Source organism: Tursiops truncatus, chromosome 2 (assembly GCF_011762595.2).
Source record: "Tursiops truncatus isolate mTurTru1 chromosome 2, mTurTru1.mat.Y, whole genome shotgun sequence".
NCBI classification, from domain to species: domain Eukaryota; kingdom Metazoa; phylum Chordata; class Mammalia; order Artiodactyla; family Delphinidae; genus Tursiops; species Tursiops truncatus.
The window spans coordinates 93,808,333-93,831,344 of NC_047035.1; the positions used below are offsets into that span (position 1 = coordinate 93,808,333).

The following is a 23,012-nucleotide window of genomic DNA, read 5'->3' on the forward strand; positions in this document are numbered from 1 at the left end:
GGGTGAGGGTCAGGCTTCGGGGAAGGCTTAGGGTTAGGCTTCGGGCTAGGGTTAGGGTTAGGGGACGGGGACGGTTTAGGGTCCAGGGGAGGGTACGACGCTTTAGGGGGAGCGTACGTGTGCGGGCGCGGGTCAGAGTTCGCGTACGGGTTAGGATTAGGGGACGGGTGAGGGTCAGGCTTCGGGGAAGGGTTAGGGTTAGGGTTCGGGCTAGGGTTAGGGTTATGGCACGGGGAAGGTTTAGGGTCCAGGGGAGGGTACAACAATGCTTTAGGGGGAGCGTATGTGTGAATGCGCGGGTTAGTGTTCGCGTACTTGTTAGGATTAGTGGACGGGTGAGGGTCAGGCTTCGGGGAAGGGTTAGGGTTAGGGTTCGGGCTAGGTTTAGGGTTAGGGGTCGGGGACGGTTTAGGGTCCCGGGAGGGTACGACAACGCTTTAAGAGGAGCGTACGTGTGAGGGCACGGGTTAGTGTTAGCGTAGTGGTTAGGATTAGGGCACGGGTGAGGGTCAGGCTTCGGGGAAGGGTTTTGGTTAGGGTTCGGGCTAGGGTGAGGATTAGGGGATGGGGACGGTTTAGGGTCCAGGAGAAGGTAAGACAACGCTTTTGGGGGGCGTACGTGTGAGGGCACGGGTTAGTGTTAGCGTACGGGTTAGGATTAGGGGACGGGTGAGGGTCAGGCTTCTGGGAAGGTTTAGGGTTAGGGTTTGGGCTAGGGTTAGGGTTAGGGGACGGGGACGGTTTAGGGTCCGGGGGAGTGTACGGCAACGCTTTAGGGGAAGCGTAGGTGTGAGGGCGCGGGTTAGTGTTAGCGTACGGGTTAGGATTAGTGGACGGGTGAGGGTCAGGCTTCGGGGAAGGGTTAGGGTTAGGGTTCGGGCTAAGGTTAGGGTTAGGGTCGGGGACGGTTTAGGGTCCAGGGGAGGGTACGACAACGTTTTAGGGGGAGCGTACGTGTGAGGGCGTGGGTTAGTGTTAGCGTATGGGTTAGGATTAGGGGACGGGTGAGGGTCAGGCTTCGGGGAAGGGTTAGGGTTAGGGTTCGGGCTAGGGTTAGGGTTAGGGGACGGGGACGGTTTACGGTCCAGGGGAGGGTACGGCAATGCTTTAGGGGGAGCGTACGTGTAAGGGCGCGGGTTAGTGTTAGCGTACGGGTTAGGAATAGGGGACGGGTGAGGGTCAGGCTTCGGGGAAGGGTTAGGGTTAGGGTTCGGGCTAGGGTTAGGGTTAGGGGACGGGGACGGTTTAGGGTCCAGGGGAGGGTACGACAACGCTTTAGGGGTAGCGTATGTGTGAGGGCGCGGGTTAGTGTTAGCGTACGGGTTAGGATTAGGGGACGGGTGAGGGTCAGGCCTTCGGGGAAGGGTTAGGGTTAGGGTTCGGGCTAGGGTTAGGGTTAGGGGACGGGGACGGTTTAGGGTCCAGGGGAGTGTACGGCAACGCTTTAGGGGGAGCGTACGTGTGAGGGGCGCGGGTTAGTGTTAGCGTACGGGTTAGGATTAGGGGACGGGTGAGGGTCAGGCTTCGGGGAAGGGTTAGGTTAGGGTTCGGGCTAGGGTTAGGGTTAGGGGACGGGGACGGTTTAAGGTCCAGGGGAGGGTACGGCAACGCTTTAGGGGGAGCGTACGTACGAGGGCGCGGGTTAGTGTTAGCAGTACGGGTTAGGATTAGGGGACGAGTGAGGGTCAGGCTTCGGGGAAGGGTTAGGGTTAGGGTTCAGGGCTAGGGTTACGGTTAGGGGACGGGGACGGTTTAGGGTCCAGGGGAGGGTACGGCAACGCTTAAGGGGGAGCGTACGTGTGAGGGCACAGATTAGTGTTAGCGTATGGTTTATTATTAGGGGACGGATGAGGGTCAGGCGTCGAGGAAGGGTTAGGGTTAGGGTTCGGGCTAGGTTTAGGGTTAGGGGACGGGGGCGGTTTAGGGTCCAGGGGAGGGTACGGCAACGCTTAAGGGGGAGCGTACGTGTTAGGGCACAGATTAGTGTTAGCGTATGGTTTATTATTAGGGGATGGATGAGGGTCAGGCTTCGAGGAAGGGTTAGGGTTAGGGTTCGGGCTAGGTTTAGGGTTAGGGGACGGGGACGGTTTAGGGTCCAGGGGAGGGTACGGCAACGCTTTTGGGGGAGCGTACGTGTGAGGGTGCGGGTTAGTGTTAGCGTACGGGTTAGGATTAGGGGACGGGTGAGGGTCAGGCTTCAGGGAAGGGTTAGGGTTAGGGTTCGGTCTAGTGTTAGTGTTAGGGGACGGGGACGGTTTAGGGTTCAGGGGAGGGTACGGCAATGCTTTAGGGGGAGAGTACGCGTGACGGCGCGGGTTAGTGTGCGCGTACGGGTTAGGATTAAGGGACGGGTGAGGGTCAGGCTTCGGGGAAGTGTTAGGGTTAGGGTTCGGGCTAGGGTTAGGGTTAGGGGACGGGGACGGTTTAGGGTCCAGGGGAGGGTACAGCAACGCGTTAGGGGGAGCGTACTTGTGAGGGCGTGGGTTAGTGTTAGCGTACGGGTTAGGATTAGGGGACGGGTGAGGGTCAGGCTTCGGGGAAGGGTTAGGGTTAGGGTTCGGGCTAGGGTTAGGGTTAGGGGACGGGGACGGTTTAGTGTCCAGGGGAGGGTACGGCAACGCTTTATGGGGAGCGTACGTGTAAGGGCGCGGGTTAGTGTTAGCGTACGGGTTAGGAATAGGGGACGGGTGAGGGTCAGGCTTCGGGGAAGGGTTAGGGTTAGGGTTCGGGCTAGGGTTAGGGTTAGGGGACGGGGACGGTTTAGGGTCCAGGGGAGGGTACGACAATGCTTTAGGGGTTGCGTATGTGTGAGGGCGCGGGTTAGTGTTAGCGTACGGGTTAGGATTAGGGGACGGGTGAGGGTCAGGCTTCGGGGAAGGGTTAGGGTTAGGGTTCGGGCTAGGGTTAGGGTTAGGGGACGGGGATGGTTTAGGGTCCAGGGGAGGGTACGGCAACGCTTTAGGGGGAGCGTACGTGTGAGGGCGCGGGTTAGTGTTAGCGTACGGTTTAGGATTAGGGGACGGGTGAGGGTCAGGCTTCGGGGAAGGGTTAGGGTTAGGGTTCAGGCTAAGGGTTAGGGTTAGGGGACGGGGACGGTTTAGGGTCCAGGGGAGGGTACGGCAACGCTTTATGGGGAGCGTACGTGTGAGGGCGCGGGTTAGTCTTAGCGTACGGTTTAGGATTAGGGGACGGGTGAGGGTCAGGCTTCGGGGAAGTGTTAGGGTTAGGGTTCGGGCTAGGGTTAGGGTTAGGGGACGGGGATGGTTTACGGTCCAGGGGAGGGTACGGCAACGCTTTAGGGGGAGCGTACGTGTGAGGGCGCGGGTTAGTGTTAGCGTATGGGTTAGGATTAGGGGACGGGTGAGGGTCAGGCATCGGGGAAGGGTTAGGGTTAGGGTTCGGGTTAGGGGACGGGGACGGTTTAGGGTCCAGGGAAGTGTACGGCAACGCTTAAGTGAGAGCGTACGTGTAAGGGCGTGGGTTAGTGTTAGCGTACGGGTTAGGATTAGGGGACGGGTGAGGGTCAGGCTTCGGGGAAGGGTTAGGGTTAGGGTTCAGGCTAGGGTTAGGGTTAGGGGACGGGGACGGTTTAGGGTCCAGGGGAGGGTACGGGAACGCTTTAGGGGGAGCGTACGTGTGAGGGCGCGGGTTAGTGTTTGCGTACGGGTTAGGATTAGGGGACATGTGAGGGGAAGGGTTCGGGGAAGGGTTAGGGTTAGGGTTCGGGCTAGGGTTAGGGGACGGGGACGGGGACGGTTTATGGTCCAGGTGAGGGTACAACAACGGTTTAGGGGGAGCGTACGTGTGAGGGAACGGGTTAGTGTTACCGAACGGGTTAGGATTAGGGGACGGGTGAGGGGAAGGCTTCGGGGAAGGGTTAGGTTTAGGGATTGGGCTAGAATTAGGGTTAGGGGAAGGGGACGGTTTAGGGTCCAGATGAGGGTACGACAACGGTTTAGGGGGAGCGTACGTGTGAGGGCACGTGTTAGTGTTAGCGTATGGGTTAGCATTAGGGGACGGGTGACGGGAAGGCTTCGGGGAAGGGTTACGGTTAGGGTTCGGGCTAGGGTTAGAGTTAGGGGACGGGGACGGTTTAGGGTCCAGGTGAGGGTACGACAATGGTTTAGGGGGAGCGTACGTGTGAGGGCACGGGTTAGTGTTAGCGTACGGGTTAGGATTAAGGGACGTGTGAGGGGAAGGCTTTGGGGAAGGTTTAGGGTTAGGGTTCGGGCTAGAGTTAGGGTTAGGGGACGGGGACGGTTTAGGGTCCAGGTGAGGGTATGACAACGTTTCAGGGGGAGCGTACGTGTGAGAGCTCGGTTTATGTTAGCGTACGGGTTAGGATTAGGGGACGGGTGAGTGGAAGGCTCCTGGGAAGAGTTAGGGTTAGGTTTCCGGCTAGGGTTAGGGTTAGGGGATGGGGACGGTTTAGGGTCCAGGTGAGGGTATGACAACGGTTTAGGGGGAGCATACGTGTGAGGGCACGGGTTAGTGTTAGCGTACGGCTTAGGAATAGGGGACGGGTGAGTGGAAGGCTTCCTGGAAGGTTTAGTGTTAGGGTTCCGGCTAGGGTTAGAGTTAGGGGACGGGGACGGTGTAGGGTCCAGGTGAGCGTACGACAACGGTTCACGGGGAGCGTACGTGTGAGGGCACGGGTTAATGTTAGCGTACGGGTTAGGATTATGGATGGGTGATGGGAAGGATTCGGGGAAGGGTTATGTTTAGGGTTCGGGCTAGGGTTAGGGTTAGGGGACGGGGACGGTTTAGGGTCGAGGTGAGGGTACGACAACGTTTCACGGGGAGCGTACATGTGAGGGCACGGTTTAGTTTTATTGTACATGTTAGGATTAGGTGACGGGTGAGGGGAAGGCTCCGGGGAAGTGTTAGAGTTAGTGTTCGGGCTAGGGTTAGGGTTAGGGTTTGAGTACGGTTTAGGGTCCAGGTGCAGGTACGAAAACGGTTTAGGGTGAACGTACGTGTGAGAGCATGGGTTAGTATTGGCGTACGGTTTAGGACTTGGGAATGGGTTAGGGTAAGGCTTCGGGGAAGGGTTAGGGTGGATCATACTCTGGGTTCCACATGCATGTTTTAGCTGAAGGAAGAATACCTTAAACCTGGAGAGTTGAGACCCATTGAATGGGTACTATGCAATATGACTTCAAAGGGTCTGCATTTGCTCACCGAACCTCACCAATCTTATGAGCCCCAAGTGTCCAGCCTTATGTGTCACCCAGCTCTGGTTGTAGATATGGTAAATGCAGGTTGCATCAGAAGCCTTGAATGAATTACTTAAGTATTGCTCTCTATTTCACTGTCATTGTGTTTTGTTTAAGAAATTTATTTTTAATATGGGATTTAGCTGATTTTCACTGCTTTAATGCCGCTGTACGCTCTCTTGATTCTCTTACAGAGATATATAAATCCATAGATTTTATGATTCTTACAAGGCAGGTATATTCCTCGGCGTTGAATATGGGGTGTTGAGTCCATTTCGTTGAGCAAGGAGTAGCTCTTGTCTATTCCATATTTGGCTTATACAACTTCATCTGTGCTCATTTCGATCTCTGGTTTTATGAAGCAACCCAACTCAACTTTCCCCTTAAGCAAGCATAAGTTGGTTTTCTAAATTTGAGACCCTGTTCTGTTTTGGAATTCAGTTCCTGTGTAGCCAAGTTTACATTCCGTGTATTAGTGATATCTTATGATGTTTCTTTTTCTGTGTGACTTATTTCAGTTAGAATCATCATACCTGAATCCACTCATTGTGCTGCTAAGGGCCTGATGACATAGATTTCATTGCTGAGTGATATTGCTTTGTAAGTAAATACCACAACTTCTTTATCCATTTTTCACTTTCTGTGATGTTGAACTTGTACGGTAAACGAGGTTCTTGTAAACAGAGGCGTCCCAAACTTTGGGGTGGCTGTGTCTTTTTGATTTTAATTTCCCTAAGCTATAGGACCATAAGTGGAAGTGCCCTAGGCTCTGTTGCTTTGTTTTTTAGATGTTTCAGGAAACACCATACACTTCTCCCGAGTGTCTGTTGGCAATTTACATCCCGCCCATCAGCATAACAAGGCTCCCAGTTCTCCATGGCCTGTCCTGCCTTTCTGGATTTTACACTTTTTTCAGATGGCCCTTTTGACCGGGGGGAAGTGAGACTTCATTGTAGTGCAGATTTCCTTTGCAAGCTTGCTTGGTTGGCCAAAAAGGGCGTATGCGTTTTTTCCTGAATATATTCAGGAAAAAACGCATACGCCCTTTTTGGCCAAGTGCATCATTGTGGACGTTCTGCCTCTTTTCCTATGCTTTCAATGCAATTCCAGTCTACCTCCTGAAATCGGTTTCCTGCAATTCTGCCCCGCTTTCAAGTCCTCTTGGCAGCCTTACTTCAGTATATTTTTGGACGATAGCTGTCATTTATAACTCTGCAGGTTTGTGAATTACAGTGCCCCTGAGCTCCTTTCTTCAACTCGCTTTCTTGTGAGCTGGCCGCAACACCGCAGGATGGCTTCAGGCCCTAATCTGGTTCCGGCACGGCACGCTGAGCCTTTGGTTAATTCCTCTTCCTGGTGGGAAATGAGAGTTAAATTTGCCCGTCCAGACACCTCCAGCTAGTCTCTCATTGGTTCTCCCTATTCCTGTTCATCTTCCGCAGAAATTGCAAACTGGGCCAAACAGGAGGTTAAAGGGACTGACTCTCCAAGTCGGGAGAGTGTTAGTAAAGCAGTCTGGAATGTTGCACCCGAGTACCAGGGTACGAAAACTGAGACATATTTGAACACGTCTCCCGATCACATGGTTGATCATACTCTAGGTTCCACATGCATGTTTTAGCTGAAGGAAGAATACCTTAAACCTGGGTAGTTGAAACCCGTGGAATGGGTACCATGCAATATGACTTCAAAGGGTCTTCATTTGCTCACCGAACCTCTCCAATCCTATCACTGCTGCGTTTATGCCCCTGTACACACGCTTGATTCTCTTTCGGAGACATAGCAATCCATAGGTTTTAAGATACTTACTAGTCAGGTACATTCTTAGGCGTTTAATATGCGGTGTTGAGTCCATTTCGTTGAGCAAGGAGTAGCTCTTGTCTATTCCATATTTGGCTTAAGGAACTTTATCTGTGCTCATTTCAATCTCTGGTTTTATGCAGCACCCCAACTCACCTTTCCCCTTAAGCAAGCATAAGTTGGTTTTCTAAATTTGAGACCCTGTTCTGTTTTGGAATTCAGTTCCTGTGTAGCCAAGTTTACATTCCGTGTATTAGTGATATCTTATGATGTTTCTTTTTCTGTGTGACTTATTTCAGTTAGAATCATCGTACCTGAATCCACTCATTATGCTGCTACAGGGCCTGATGACATAGATTTCATTGCTGAGTGATATTGCTTTGTACGTAAGTACCACAAGTTCTTTATCCATTTTTCACTTTCTGTGATATTGAACTTGTACGGTAAACGAGGTTCTTGTAAACAGAGGCGTCCCAAACTTTGGGGTGGCTGTGTCTTTTTGATTTTAATTTCCCTAAGCTATAGGACCATAAGTGGAAGTGCCCTAGGCTCTGTTGCTTTGTTTTTTAGATGTTTCAGGAAACACCATACACTTCTCCCGAGTGTCTGTTGGCAATTTACATCCCGCCCATCAGCATAACAAGGCTCCCAGTTCTCCATGGCCTGTCCTGCCTTTCTGGATTTTACACTTTTTTCAGATGGCCCTTTTGACCGGGGGGAAGTGAGACTTCATTGTAGTGCAGATTTCCTTTGCAAGCTTGCTTGGTTGGCCAAAAAGGGCGTATGCGTTTTTTCCTGAATATATTCAGGAAAAAACGCATACGCCCTTTTTGGCCAAGTGCATCATTGTGGACGTTCTGCCTCTTTTCCTATGCTTTCAATGCAATTCCAGTCTACCTCCTGAAATCGGTTTCCTGCAATTCTGCCCCGCTTTCAAGTCCTCTTGGCAGCCTTACTTCAGTATATTTTTGGACGATAGCTGTCATTTATAACTCTGCAGGTTTGTGAATTACAGTGCCCCTGAGCTCCTTTCTTCAACTCGCTTTCTTGTGACCTGGCCGCAACACCGCAGGATGGCTTCAGGCCCTAATCTGGTTCCGGCACGGCACGCTGAGCCTTTGGTTAATTCCTCTTCCTGGTGGGAAATGAGAGTTAAATTTGCCCGTCCAGACACCTCCAGCTAGTCTCTCATTGGTTCTCCCTATTCCTGTTCATCTTCCGCAGAAATTGCAAACTGGGCCAAACAGGAGGTTAAAGGGACTGACTCTCCAAGTCGGGAGAGTGTTAGTAAAGCGTCTGGAATGTTGCACCCGAGTACCAGGGGAGGAAAACTGAGACATATTTGAACACGTCTCCCGATCACATGGTTGATCATACTCTAGGTTCCACATGCATGTTTTAGCTGAAGGAAGAATACCTTAAACCTGGGTAGTTGAAACCCGTGGAATGGGTACCATGCAATATGACTTCAAAGGGTCTTCATTTGCTCACCGAACCTCTCCAATCCTATCACTGCTGCGTTTATGCCCCTGTACACATGCTTGATTCTCTTTCGGAGACATAGCAATCCATAGGTTTTAAGATACTTACTAGTCAGGTACATTCTTAGGCGTTTAATATGGGGTGTTGAGTCCATTTCGTTGAGCAAGGAGTAGCTCTTGTCTATTCCATATTTGGCTTAAGGAACTTTATCTGTGCTCATTTCAATCTCTGGTTTTATGCAGCACCCCAACTCACCTTTCCCCTTAAGCAAGCATAAGTTGGTTTTCTAAATTTGAGACCCTGTTCTGTTTTGGAATTCAGTTCCTGTGTAGCCAAGTTTACATTCCGTGTATTAGTGATATCTTATGATGTTTCTTTTTCTGTGTGACTTATTTCAGTTAGAATCATCGTACCTGAATCCACTCATTATGCTGCTACGGGCCTGATGACATAGATTTCATTGCTGAGTGATACTGCATTGTACATAAGTACCACAAGTTCTTTATCCATTTTTCACTTTCTGTGATATTGAACTTGTACGGTAAACGAGGTTCTTGTAAACAGAGGCGTCCCAAACTTTGGGGTGGCTGTGTCTTTTTGATTTTAATTTCCCTAAGCTATAGGACCATAAGTGGAAGTGCCCTAGGCTCTGTTGCTTTGTTTTTTAGATGTTTCAGGAAACACCATACACTTCTCCCGAGTGTCTGTTGGCAATTTACATCCCGCCCATCAGCATAACAAGGCTCCCAGTTCTCCATGGCCTGTCCTGCCTTTCTGGATTTTACACTTTTTTCAGATGGCCCTTTTGACCGGGGGGAAGTGAGACTTCATTGTAGTGCAGATTTCCTTTGCAAGCTTGCTTGGTTGGCCAAAAAGGGCGTATGCGTTTTTTCCTGAATATATTCAGGAAAAAACGCATACGCCCTTTTTGGCCAAGTGCATCATTGTGGACGTTCTGCCTCTTTTCCTATGCTTTCAATGCAATTCCAGTCTACCTCCTGAAATCGGTTTCCTGCAATTCTGCCCCGCTTTCAAGTCCTCTTGGCAGCCTTACTTCAGTATATTTTTGGACGATAGCTGTCATTTATAACTCTGCAGGTTTGTGAATTACAGTGCCCCTGAGCTCCTTTCTTCAACTCGCTTTCTTGTGAGCCTGGCCGCAACACCGCAGGATGGCTTCAGGCCCTAATCTGGTTCCGGCACGGCACGCTGAGCCTTTGGTTAATTCCTCTTCCTGGTGGGAAATGAGAGTTAAATTTGCCCGTCCAGACACCTCCAGCTAGTCTCTCATTGGTTCTCGCTATTCCTGTTCATCTTCCGCAGAAATTGCAAACTGGGCCAAACAGGAGGTTAAAGGGACTGACTCTCCAAGTGGGGAGAGTGTTAGTAAAGCGTCTGGAATGTTGCACCCGAGTACCAGGGGAGGAAAACTGAGACATATTTGAACACGTCTCCCGATCACATGGTTGATCATACTCTAGGTTCCACATGCATGTTTTAGCTGAAGGAAGAATACCTTAAACCTGGGTAGTTGAAACCCGTGGAATGGGTACCATGCAATATGACTTCAAAGGGTCTTCATTTGCTCACCGAACCTCTCCAATCCTATCACTGCTGCGTTTATGCCCCTGTACACATGCTTGATTCTCTTTCGGAGACATAGCAATCCATAGGTTTTAAGATACTTACTAGTCAGGTACATTCTTAGGCGTTTAATATGGGGTGTTGAGTCCATTTCGTTGAGCAAGGAGTAGCTCTTGTCTATTCCATATTTGGCTTAAGGAACTTTATCTGTGCTCATTTCAATCTCTGGTTTTATGCAGCACCCCAACTCACCTTTCCCCTTAAGCAAGCATAAGTTGGTTTTCTAAATTTGAGACCCTGTTCTGTTCTGGAATTCAGTTCCTGTGTAGCCAAGTTTACATTCCGTGTATTAGTGATATCTTATGATGTTTCTTTTTCTGTGTGACTTATTTCAGTTAGAATCATCGTACCTGAATCCACTCATTATGCTGCTACGGGCCTGATGACATAGATTTCATTGCTGAGTGATACTGCATTGTAAGTAAGTACCACAAGTTCTTTATCCATTTTTCACTTTCTGTGATATTGAACTTGTACTGTAAACGAGGTTCTTGTAAACAGAGGCGTCCCAAACTTTGGGGTGGCTGTGTCTTTTTGATTTTAATTTCCCTAAGCTATAGGACCATAAGTGGAAGTGCCCTAGGCTCTGTTGCTTTGTTTTTTAGATGTTTCAGGAAACACCATACACTTCTCCCGAGTGTCTGTTGGCAATTTACATCCCGCCCATCAGCATAACAAGGCTCCCAGTTCTCCATGGCCTGTCCTGCCTTTCTGGATTTTACACTTTTTTCAGATGGCCCTTTTGACCGGGGGGAAGTGAGACTTCATTGTAGTGCAGATTTCCTTTGCAAGCTTGCTTGGTTGGCCAAAAAGGGCGTATGCGTTTTTTCCTGAATATATTCAGGAAAAAACGCATACGCCCTTTTTGGCCAAGTGCATCATTGTGGACGTTCTGCCTCTTTTCCTATGCTTTCAATGCAATTCCAGTCTACCTCCTGAAATCGGTTTCCTGCAATTCTGCCCCGCTTTCAAGTCCTCTTGGCAGCCTTACTTCAGTATATTTTTGGACGATAGCTGTCATTTATAACTCTGCAGGTTTGTGAATTACAGTGCCCCTGAGCTCCTTTCTTCAACTCGCTTTCTTGTGAGCTGGCCGCAACACCGCAGGATGGCTTCAGGCCCTAATCTGGTTCCGGCACGGCACGCTGAGCCTTTGGTTATTTCCTCTTCCTGGTGGGAAATGAGAGTTAAATTTGCCCGTCCAGACACCTCCAGCTAGTCTCTCATTGGTTCTCGCTATTCCTGTTCATCTTCCGCAGAAATTGCAAACTGGGCCAAACAGGAGGTTAAAGGGACTGACTCTCCAAGTCGGGAGAGTGTTAGTAAAGCGTCTGGAATGTTGCACCCGAGTACCAGGGTACGAAAACTGAGACATATTTGAACACGTCTCCCGATCACATGGTTGATCATACTCTAGGTTCCACATGCATGTTTTAGCTGAAGGAAGAATACCTTAAACCTGGAGAGTTGAGACCCGTGGAATGGGTACCATGCAATATGACTTCAAAGGGTCTTCATTTGCTCACCGAACCTCTCCAATCCTATCACTGCTGCGTTTATGCCCCTGTACACATGCTTGATTCTCTTTCGGAGACATAGCAATCCATAGGTTTTAAGATACTTACTAGTCAGGTACATTCTTAGGCGTTTAATATGCGGTGTTGAGTCCATTTCGTTGAGCAAGGAGTAGCTCTTGTCTATTCCATATTTGGCTTAAGGAACTTTATCTGTGCTCATTTCAATCTCTGGTTTTATGCAGCACCCCAACTCACCTTTCCCCTTAAGCAAGCATAAGTTGGTTTTCTAAATTTGAGACCCTGTTCTGTTTTGGAATTCAGTTCCTGTGTAGCCAAGTTTACATTCCGTGTATTACTGATATCTTATGATGTTTCTTTTTCTGTGTGACTTATTTCAGTTAGAATCATCGTACCTGAATCCACTCATTATGCTGCTACGGGCCTGATGACATAGATTTCATTGCTGAGTGATACTGCATTGTACGTAAGTACCACAAGTTCTTTATCCATTTTTCACTTTCTGTGATATTGAACTTGTACTGTAAACGAGGTTCTTGTAAACAGAGGCGTCCCAAACTTTGGGGTGGCTGTGTCTTTTTGATTTTAATTTCCCTAAGCTATAGGACCATAAGTGGAAGTGCCCTAGGCTCTGTTGCTTTGTTTTTTAGATGTTTCAGGAAACACCATACACTTCTCCCGAGTGTCTGTTGGCAATTTACATCCCGCCCATCAGCATAACAAGGCTCCCAGTTCTCCATGGCCTGTCCTGCCTTTCTGGATTTTACACTTTTTTCAGATGGCCCTTTTGACCGGGGGGAAGTGAGACTTCATTGTAGTGCAGATTTCCTTTGCAAGCTTGCTTGGTTGGCCAAAAAGGGCGTATGCGTTTTTTCCTGAATATATTCAGGAAAAAACGCATACGCCCTTTTTGGCCAAGTGCATCATTGTGGACGTTCTGCCTCTTTTCCTATGCTTTCAATGCAATTCCAGTCTACCTCCTGAAATCGGTTTCCTGCAATTCTGCCCCGCTTTCAAGTCCTCTTGGCAGCCTTACTTCAGTATATTTTTGGACGATAGCTGTCATTTATAACTCTGCAGGTTTGTGAATTACAGTGCCCCTGAGCTCCTTTCTTCAACTCGCTTTCTTGTGAGCTGGCCGCAACACCGCAGGATGGCTTCAGGCCCTAATCTGGTTCCGGCACGGCACGCTGAGCCTTTGGTTATTTCCTCTTCCTGGTGGGAAATGAGAGTTAAATTTGCCCGTCCAGACACCTCCAGCTAGTCTCTCATTGGTTCTCCCTATTCCTGTTCATCTTCCGCAGAAATTGCAAACTGGGCCAAACAGGAGGTTAAAGGCGCTGACTCTCCAAGTGGGGAGAGTGTTAGTAAAGCGTCTGGAATGTTGCACCCGAGTACCAGGGGACGAAAACTGAGACATATTTGAACACGTCTCCCGTTCACACGGTTGATCATACTCTGGGTTCCACATGCATGTTTTAGCTGAAGGAAGAATACCTTAAACCTGGAGAGTTGAGACCCGTGGAATGGGTACCATGCAATATGACTTCAAAGGGTCTTCATTTGCTCACCGAACCTCTCCAATCCTATCACTGCTGCGTTTATGCCCCTGTACACACTCTTGATTCTCTTTTGGAGACATAGCAATCCATAGGTTTTAAGATACTTACTAGTCAGGTACATTCTTAGGCGTTTAATATGCGGTGTTGAGTCCATTTCGTTGAGCAAGGAGTAGCTCTTGTCTATTCCATATTTGGCTTAAGGAACTTTATCTGTGCTCATTTCAATCTCTGGTTTTATGCAGCACCCCAACTCACCTTTCCCCTTAAGCAAGCATAAGTTGGTTTTCTAAATTTGAGACCCTGTTCTGTTCTGTAATTCAGTTCCTGTGTAGCCAAGTTTACATTCCGTGTATTACTGATATCTTATGATGTTTCTTTTTCTGTGTGACTTATTTCAGTTAGAATCATCATACCTGAATCCACTCATTGTGCTGCTAAGGGCCTGATGACATAGATTTCATTGCTGAGTGATATTGCTTTGTAAGTAAATACCACAACTTCTTTATCCATTTTTCACTTTCTGCGATGTTGAACTTGTACTGTAAACGAGGTTCTTGTAAACAGAGGCGTCCCAAACTTTGGGGTGGCTGTGTCTTTTTGATTTTAATTTCCCTAAGCTATAGGACCATAAGTGGAAGTGCCCTAGGCTCTGTTGCTTTGTTTTTTAGATGTTTCAGGAAACACCATACACTTCTCCCGAGTGTCTGTTGGCAATTTACATCCCGCCCATCAGCATAACAAGGCTCCCAGTTCTCCATGGCCTGTCCTGCCTTTCTGGATTTTACACTTTTTTCAGATGGCCCTTTTGACCGGGGGGAAGTGAGACTTCATTGTAGTGCAGATTTCCTTTGCAAGCTTGCTTGGTTGGCCAAAAAGGGCGTATGCGTTTTTTCCTGAATATATTCAGGAAAAAACGCATACGCCCTTTTTGGCCAAGTGCATCATTGTGGACGTTCTGCCTCTTTTCCTATGCTTTCAATGCAATTCCAGTCTACCTCCTGAAATCGGTTTCCTGCAATTCTGCCCCGCTTTCAAGTCCTCTTGGCAGCCTTACTTCAGTATATTTTTGGACGATAGCTGTCATTTATAACTCTGCAGGTTTGTGAATTACAGTGCCCCTGAGCTCCTTTCTTCAACTCGCTTTCTTGTGAGCTGGCCGCAACACCGCAGGATGGCTTCAGGCCCTAATCTGGTTCCGGCACGGCACGCTGAGCCTTTGGTTAATTCCTCTTCCTGGTGGGAAATGAGAGTTAAATTTGGCCCGTCCAGACACCTCCAGCTAGTCTCTCATTGGTTCTCGCTATTCCTGTTCATCTTCCGCAGAAATTGCAAACTGGGCCAAACAGGAGGTTAAAGGCGCTGACTCTCCAAGTGGGGAGAGTGTTAGTAAAGCGTCTGGAATGTTGCACCCGAGTACCAGGGGACGGAAAACTGAGACATATTTGAACACGTCTCCCGATCACATGGTTGATCATACTCTGGGTTCCACATGCATGTTTTAGCTGAAGGAAGAATACCTTAAACCTGGGTAGTTGAAACCCGTGTAATGGGTACCATGCAATATGACTTCAAAGGGTCTTCATTTGCTCACCGAACCTCTCCAACCCTTATCACTGCTGCGTATTATGCCCCTGTACACATGCTTGATTCTCTTTCGGAGACATAGCAATCCATAGGTTTTAAGATACTTACTAGTCAGGTACATTCTTAGGCGTTTAATATGCGGTGTTGAGTCCATTTCGTTGAGCAAGGAGTAGCTCTTGTCTATTCCATATTTGGCTTAAGGAACTTTATCTGTGCTCATTTCAATCTCTGGTTTTATGCAGCACCCCAACTCACCTTTCCCTTTAAGCAAGCATAAGTTGGTTTTCTAAATTTGAGACCCTGTTCTGTTCTGTAATTCAGTTCCTGTGTAGCCAAGTTTACATTCCGTGTATTACTGATATCTTATGATGTTTCTTTTTCTGTGTGACTTATTTCAGTTAGAATCATCATACCTGAATCCACTCATTGTGCTGCTAAGGGCCTGATGACATAGATTTCATTGCTGAGTGATATTGCTTTGTAAGTAAATACCACAACTTCTTTATCCATTTTTCACTTTCTGCGATGTTGAACTTGTACTGTAAACGAGGTTCTTGTAAACAGAGGCGTCCCAAACTTTGGGGTGGCTGTGTCTTTTTGATTTTAATTTCCCTAAGCTATAGGACCATAAGTGGAAGTGCCCTAGGCTCTGTTGCTTTGTTTTTTAGATGTTTCAGGAAACACCATACACTTCTCCCGAGTGTCTGTTGGCAATTTACATCCCGCCCATCAGCATAACAAGGCTCCCAGTTCTCCATGGCCTGTCCTGCCTTTCTGGATTTTACACTTTTTTCAGATGGCCCTTTTGACCGGGGGGAAGTGAGACTTCATTGTAGTGCAGATTTCCTTTGCAAGCTTGCTTGGTTGGCCAAAAAGGGCGTATGCGTTTTTTCCTGAATATATTCAGGAAAAAACGCATACGCCCTTTTTGGCCAAGTGCATCATTGTGGACGTTCTGCCTCTTTTCCTATGCTTTCAATGCAATTCCAGTCTACCTCCTGAAATCGGTTTCCTGCAATTCTGCCCCGCTTTCAAGTCCTCTTGGCAGCCTTACTTCAGTCTATTTTTGGACGATAGCTGTCATTTATAACTCTGCAGGTTTGTGAATTACAGTGCCCCTGAGCTCCTTTCTTCAACTCGCTTTCTTGTGAGCTGGCCGCAACACCGCAGGATGGCTTCAGGCCCTAATCTGGTTCCGGCACGGCACGCTGAGCCTTTGGTTAATTCCTCTTCCTGGTGGGAAATGAGAGTTAAATTTGCCCGTCCAGACACCTCCAGCTAGTCTCTCATTGGTTCTCGCTATTCCTGTTCATCTTCCGCAGAAATTGCAAACTGGGCCAAACAGGAGGTTAAAGGCGCTGACTCTCCAAGTGGGGAGAGTGTTAGTAAAGCGTCTGGAATGTTGCACCCGAGTACCAGGGGAGGAAAACTGAGACATATTTGAACACGTCTCCCGATCACATGGTTGATCATACTCTGGGTTCCACATGCATGTTTTAGCTGAAGGAAGAATACCTTAAACCTGGAGAGTTGAAACCCGTGGAATGGGTACCATGCAATATGACTTCAAAGGGTCTTCATTTGCTCACCGAACCTCTCCAATCCTATCACTGCTGCGTTTATGCCCCTGTACACATGCTTGATTCTCTTTCGGAGACATAGCAATCCATAGGTTTTAAGATACTTACTAGTCAGGTACATTCTTAGGCGTTTAATATGCGGTGTTGAGTCCATTTCGTTGAGCAAGGAGTAGCTCTTGTCTATTCCATATTTGGCTTAAGGAACTTTATCTGTGCTCATTTCAATCTCTGGTTTTATGCAGCACCCCAACTCACCTTTCCCCTTAAGCAAGCATAAGTTGGTTTTCTAAATTTGAGACCCTGTTCTGTTCTGTAATTCAGTTCCTGTGTAGCCAAGTTTACATTCCGTGTATTACTGATATCTTATGATGTTTCTTTTTCTGTGTGACTTATTTCAGTTAGAATCATCATACCTGAATCCACTCATTGTGCTGCTAAGGGCCTGATGACATAGATTTCATTGCTGAGTGATATTGCTTTGTAAGTAAATACCACAACTTCTTTATCCATTTTTCACTTTCTGCGATGTTGAACTTGTACTGTAAACGAGGTTCTTGTAAACAGAGCCGTCCCAAACTTTGGGGTGGCTGTGTCTTTTTGATTTTAATTTCCCTAAGCTATAGGACCATAAGTGGAAGTGCCCTAGGCTCTGTTGCTTTGTTTTTTAGATGTTTCAGGAAACACCATACACTTCTCCCGAGTGTCTGTTGGCAATTTACATCCCGCCCATCAGCATAACAAGGCTCCCAGTTCTCCATGGCCTGTCCTGCCTTTCTGGATTTTACACTTTTTTCAGATGGCCCTTTTGACCGGGGGGAAGTGAGACTTCATTGTAGTGCAGATTTCCTTTGCAAGCTTGCTTGGTTGGCCAAAAAGGGCGTATGCGTTTTTTCCTGAATATATTCAGGAAAAAACGCATACGCCCTTTTTGGCCAAGTGCATCATTGTGGACGTTCTGCCTCTTTTCCTATGCTTTCAATGCAATTCCAGTCTACCTCCTGAAATCGGTTTCCTGCAATTCTGCCCCGCTTTCAAGTCCTCTTGGCAGCCTTACTTCAGTCTATTTTTGGACGATAGCTGTCATTTATAACTCTGCAGGTTTGTGAATTACAGTGCCCCTGAGCTCCTTTCTTCAACTCGCTTTCTTGTGAGCTGGCCGCAACACCGCAGGATGGCTTCAGGCCCTAATCTGGTTCCGGCACGGCACGCTGAGCCTTTGGTTATTTCCTCTTCCTGGTGGGAAATGAGAGTTAAATTTGCCCGTCCAGACACCTCCAGCTAGTCTCTCATTGGTTCTCGCTATTCCTGTTCATCTTCCGCAGAAATTGCAAACTGGGCCAAACAGGAGGTTAAAGGCGCTGACTCTCCAAGTGGGGAGAGTGTTAGTAAAGCGTCTGGAATGTTGCACCCGAGTACCAGGGGAGGAAAACTGAGACATATTTGAACACGTCTCCCGATCACATGGTTGATCATACTCTGGGTTCCACATGCATGTTTTAGCTGAAGGAAGAATACCTTAAACCTGGGTAGTTGAAACCCGTGGAATGGGTACCATGCAATATGACTTCAAAGGGTCTTCATTTGCTCACCGAACCTCTCCAATCCTATCACTGCTGCGTTTATGCCCCTGTACACATGCTTGATTCTCTTTCGGAGACATAGCAATCCATAGGTTTTAAGATACTTACTAGTCAGGTACATTCTTAGGCGTTTAATATGCGGTGTTGAGTCCATTTCGTTGAGCAAGGAGTAGCTCTTGTCTATTCCATATTTGGCTTAAGGAACTTTATCTGTGCTCATTTCAATCTCTGGTTTTATGCAGCACCCCAACTCACCTTTCCCCTTAAGCAAGCATAAGTTGGTTTTCTAAATTTGAGACCCTGTTCTGTTCTGTAATTCAGTTCCTGTGTAGCCAAGTTTACATTCCGTGTATTACTGATATCTTATGATGTTTCTTTTTCTGTGTGACTTATTTCAGTTAGAATCATCATACCTGAATCCACTCATTGTGCTGCTAAGGGCCTGATGACATAGATTTCATTGCTGAGTGATATTGCTTTGTAAGTAAATACCACAACTTCTTTATCCATTTTTCACTTTCTGCGATGTTGAACTTGTACTGTAAACGAGGTTCTTGTAAACAGAGGCGTCCCAAACTTTGGGGTGGCTGTGTCTTTTTGATTTTAATTTCCCTAAGCTATAGGACCATAAGTGGAAGTGCCCTAGGCTCTGTTGCTTTGTTTTTTAGATGTTTCAGGAAACACCATACACTTCTCCCGAGTGTCTGTTGGCAATTTACATCCCGCCCATCAGCATAACAAGGCTCCCAGTTCTCCATGGCCTGTCCTGCCTTTCTGGATTTTACACTTTTTTCAGATGGCCCTTTTGACCGGGGGGAAGTGAGACTTCATTGTAGTGCAGATTTCCTTTGCAAGCTTGCTTGGTTGGCCAAAAAGGGCGTATGCGTTTTTTCCTGAATATATTCAGGAAAAAACGCATACGCCCTTTTTGGCCAAGTGCATCATTGTGGACGTTCTGCCTCTTTTCCTATGCTTTCAATGCAATTCCAGTCTACCTCCTGAAATCGGTTTCCTGCAATTCTGCCCCGCTTTCAAGTCCTCTTGGCAGCCTTACTTCAGTCTATTTTTGGACGATAGCTGTCATTTATAACTCTGCAGGTTTGTGAATTACAGTGCCCCTGAGCTCCTTTCTTCAACTCGCTTTCTTGTGAGCTGGCCGCAACACCGCAGGATGGCTTCAGGCCCTAATCTGGTTCCGGCACGGCACGCTGAGCCTTTGGTTAATTCCTCTTCCTGGTGGGAAATGAGAGTTAAATTTGCCCGTCCAGACACCTCCAGCTAGTCTCTCATTGGTTCTCGCTATTCCTGTTCATCTTCCGCAGAAATTGCAAACTGGGCCAAACAGGAGGTTAAAGGCGCTGACTCTCCAAGTGGGGAGAGTGTTAGTAAAGCGTCTGGAATGTTGCACCCGAGTACCAGGGGAGGAAAACTGAGACATATTTGAACACGTCTCCCGATCACATGGTTGATCATACTCTGGGTTCCACATGCATGTTTTAGCTGAAGGAAGAATACCTTAAACCTGGAGAGTTGAGACCCGTGGAATGGGTACCATGCAATATGACTTCAAAGGGTCTTCATTTGCTCACCGAACCTCTCCAATCCTATCACTGCTGCGTTTATGCCCCTGTACACATGCTTGATTCTCTTTCGGAGACATAGCAATCCATAGGTTTTAAGATACTTACTAGTCAGGTACATTCTTAGGCGTTTAATATGCGGTGTTGAGTCCATTTCGTTGAGCAAGGAGTAGCTCTTGTCTATTCCATATTTGGCTTAAGGAACTTTATCTGTGCTCATTTCAATCTCTGGTTTTATGCAGCACCCCAACTCACCTTTCCCCTTAAGCAAGCATAAGTTGGTTTTCTAAATTTGAGACCCTGTTCTGTTCTGTAATTCAGTTCCTGTGTAGCCAAGTTTACATTCCGTGTATTACTGATATCTTATGATGTTTCTTTTTCTGTGTGACTTATTTCAGTTAGAATCATCATACCTGAATCCACTCATTGTGCTGCTAAGGGCCTGATGACATAGATTTCATTGCTGAGTGATATTGCTTTGTAAGTAAATACCACAACTTCTTTATCCATTTTTCACTTTCTGCGATGTTGAACTTGTACTGTAAACGAGGTTCTTGTAAACAGAGGCGTCCCAAACTTTGGGGTGGCTGTGTCTTTTTGATTTTAATTTCCCTAAGCTATAGGACCATAAGTGGAAGTGCCCTAGGCTCTGTTGCTTTGTTTTTTAGATGTTTCAGGAAACACCATACACTTCTCCCGAGTGTCTGTTGGCAATTTACATCCCGCCCATCAGCATAACAAGGCTCCCAGTTCTCCATGGCCTGTCCTGCCTTTCTGGATTTTACACTTTTTTCAGATGGCCCTTTTGACCGGGGGGAAGTGAGACTTCATTGTAGTGCAGATTTCCTTTGCAAGCTTGCTTGGTTGGCCAAAAAGGGCGTATGCGTTTTTTCCTGAATATATTCAGGAAAAAACGCATACGCCCTTTTTGGCCAAGTGCATCATTGTGGACGTTCTGCCTCTTTTCCTATGCTTTCAATGCAATTCCAGTCTACCTCCTGAAATCGGTTTCCTGCAATTCTGCCCCGCTTTCAAGTCCTCTTGGCAGCCTTACTTCAGTCTATTTTTGGACGATAGCTGTCATTTATAACTCTGCAGGTTTGTGAATTACAGTGCCCCTGAGCTCCTTTCTTCAACTCGCTTTCTTGTGAGCTGGCCGCAACACCGCAGGATGGCTTCAGGCCCTAATCTGGTTCCGGCACGGCACGCTGAGCCTTTGGTTATTCCTCTTCCTGGTGGGAAATGAGAGTTAAATTTGCCCGTCCAGACACCTCCAGCTAGTCTCTCATTGGTTCTCGCTATTCCTGTTCATCTTCCGCAGAAATTGCAAACTGGGCCAAACAGGAGGTTAAAGGGACTGACTCTCCAAGTGGGGAGAGTGTTAGTAAAGCGTCTGGAATGTTGCACCCGAGTACCAGGGGAGGAAAACTGAGACATATTTGAACACGTCTCCCGATCACATGGTTGATCATACTCTGGGTTCCACATGCATGTTTTAGCTGAAGGAAGAATACCTTAAACCTGGAGAGTTGAAACCCGTGGAATGGGTACCATGCAATATGACTTCAAAGGGTCTTCATTTGCTCACCGAACCTCTCCAATCCTATCACTGCTGCGTTTATGCCCCTGTACACATGCTTGATTCTCTTTCGGAGACATAGCAATCCATAGGTTTTAAGATACTTACTAGTCAGGTACATTCTTAGGCGTTTAATATGCGGTGTTGAGTCCATTTCGTTGAGCAAGGAGTAGCTCTTGTCTATTCCATATTTGGCTTAAGGAACTTTATCTGTGCTCATTTCAATCTCTGGTTTTATGCAGCACCCCAACTCACCTTTCCCCTTAAGCAAGCATAAGTTGGTTTTCTAAATTTGAGACCCTGTTCTGTTCTGTAATTCAGTTCCTGTGTAGCCAAGTTTACATTCCGTGTATTACTGATATCTTATGATGTTTCTTTTTCTGTGTGACTTATTTCAGTTAGAATCATCATACCTGAATCCACTCATTGTGCTGCTAAGGGCCTGATGACATAGATTTCATTGCTGAGTGATATTGCTTTGTAAGTAAATACCACAACTTCTTTATCCATTTTTCACTTTCTGCGATGTTGAACTTGTACTGTAAACGAGGTTCTTGTAAACAGAGGCGTCCCAAACTTTGGGGTGGCTGTGTCTTTTTGATTTTAATTTCCCTAAGCTATAGGACCATAAGTGGAAGTGCCCTAGGCTCTGTTGCTTTGTTTTTTAGATGTTTCAGGAAACACCATACACTTCTCCCGAGTGTCTGTTGGCAATTTACATCCCGCCCATCAGCATAACAAGGCTCCCAGTTCTCCATGGCCTGTCCTGCCTTTCTGGATTTTACACTTTTTTCAGATGGCCCTTTTGACCGGGGGGAAGTGAGACTTCATTGTAGTGCAGATTTCCTTTGCAAGCTTGCTTGGTTGGCCAAAAAGGGCGTATGCGTTTTTTCCTGAATATATTCAGGAAAAAACGCATACGCCCTTTTTGGCCAAGTGCATCATTGTGGACGTTCTGCCTCTTTTCCTATGCTTTCAATGCAATTCCAGTCTACCTCCTGAAATCGGTTTCCTGCAATTCTGCCCCGCTTTCAAGTCCTCTTGGCAGCCTTACTTCAGTCTATTTTTGGACGATAGCTGTCATTTATAACTCTGCAGGTTTGTGAATTACAGTGCCCCTGAGCTCCTTTCTTCAACTCGCTTTCTTGTGAGCTGGCCGCAACACCGCAGGATGGCTTCAGGCCCTAATCTGGTTCCGGCACGGCACGCTGAGCCTTTGGTTAATTCCTCTTCCTGGTGGGAAATGAGAGTTAAATTTGCCCGTCCAGACACCTCCAGCTAGTCTCTCATTGGTTCTCGCTATTCCTGTTCATCTTCCGCAGAAATTGCAAACTGGGCCAAACAGGAGGTTAAAGGCGCTGACTCTCCAAGTGGGGAGAGTGTTAGTAAAGCGTCTGGAATGTTGCACCCGAGTACCAGGGGAGGAAAACTGAGACATATTTGAACACGTCTCCCGATCACATGGTTGATCATACTCTGGGTTCCACATGCATGTTTTAGCTGAAGGAAGAATACCTTAAACCTGGAGTTGAAACCCGTGGAATGGGTACCATGCAATATGACTTCAAAGGGTCTTCATTTGCTCACCGAACCTCTCCAATCCTATCACTGCTGCGTTTATGCCCCTGTACACATGCTTGATTCTCTTTCGGAGACATAGCAATCCATAGGTTTTAAGATACTTACTAGTCAGGTACATTCTTAGGCGTTTAATATGCGGTGTTGAGTCCATTTCGTTGAGCAAGGAGTAGCTCTTGTCTATTCCATATTTGGCTTAAGGAACTTTATCTGTGCTCATTTCAATCTCTGGTTTTATGCAGCACCCCAACTCACCTTTCCCCTTAAGCAAGCATAAGTTGGTTTTCTAAAT

General features: G+C 47.2%; 1 long non-coding RNA gene across 1 annotated transcript; it reads left to right on the top strand.

The window, feature by feature from the left end:
• The first annotated feature begins 10,475 nt into the window (after positions 1 to 10,475).
• On the top strand, positions 10,476 to 13,689 carry LOC141277854 (uncharacterized). The gene is made up of 3 exons (XR_012329717.1): positions 10,476 to 10,563; positions 12,058 to 12,143; positions 13,638 to 13,689. It is a non-coding gene; the product is annotated as an uncharacterized lncRNA (long non-coding RNA).
• The last annotated feature ends 9,323 nt before the right edge of the window (positions 13,690 to 23,012 follow it).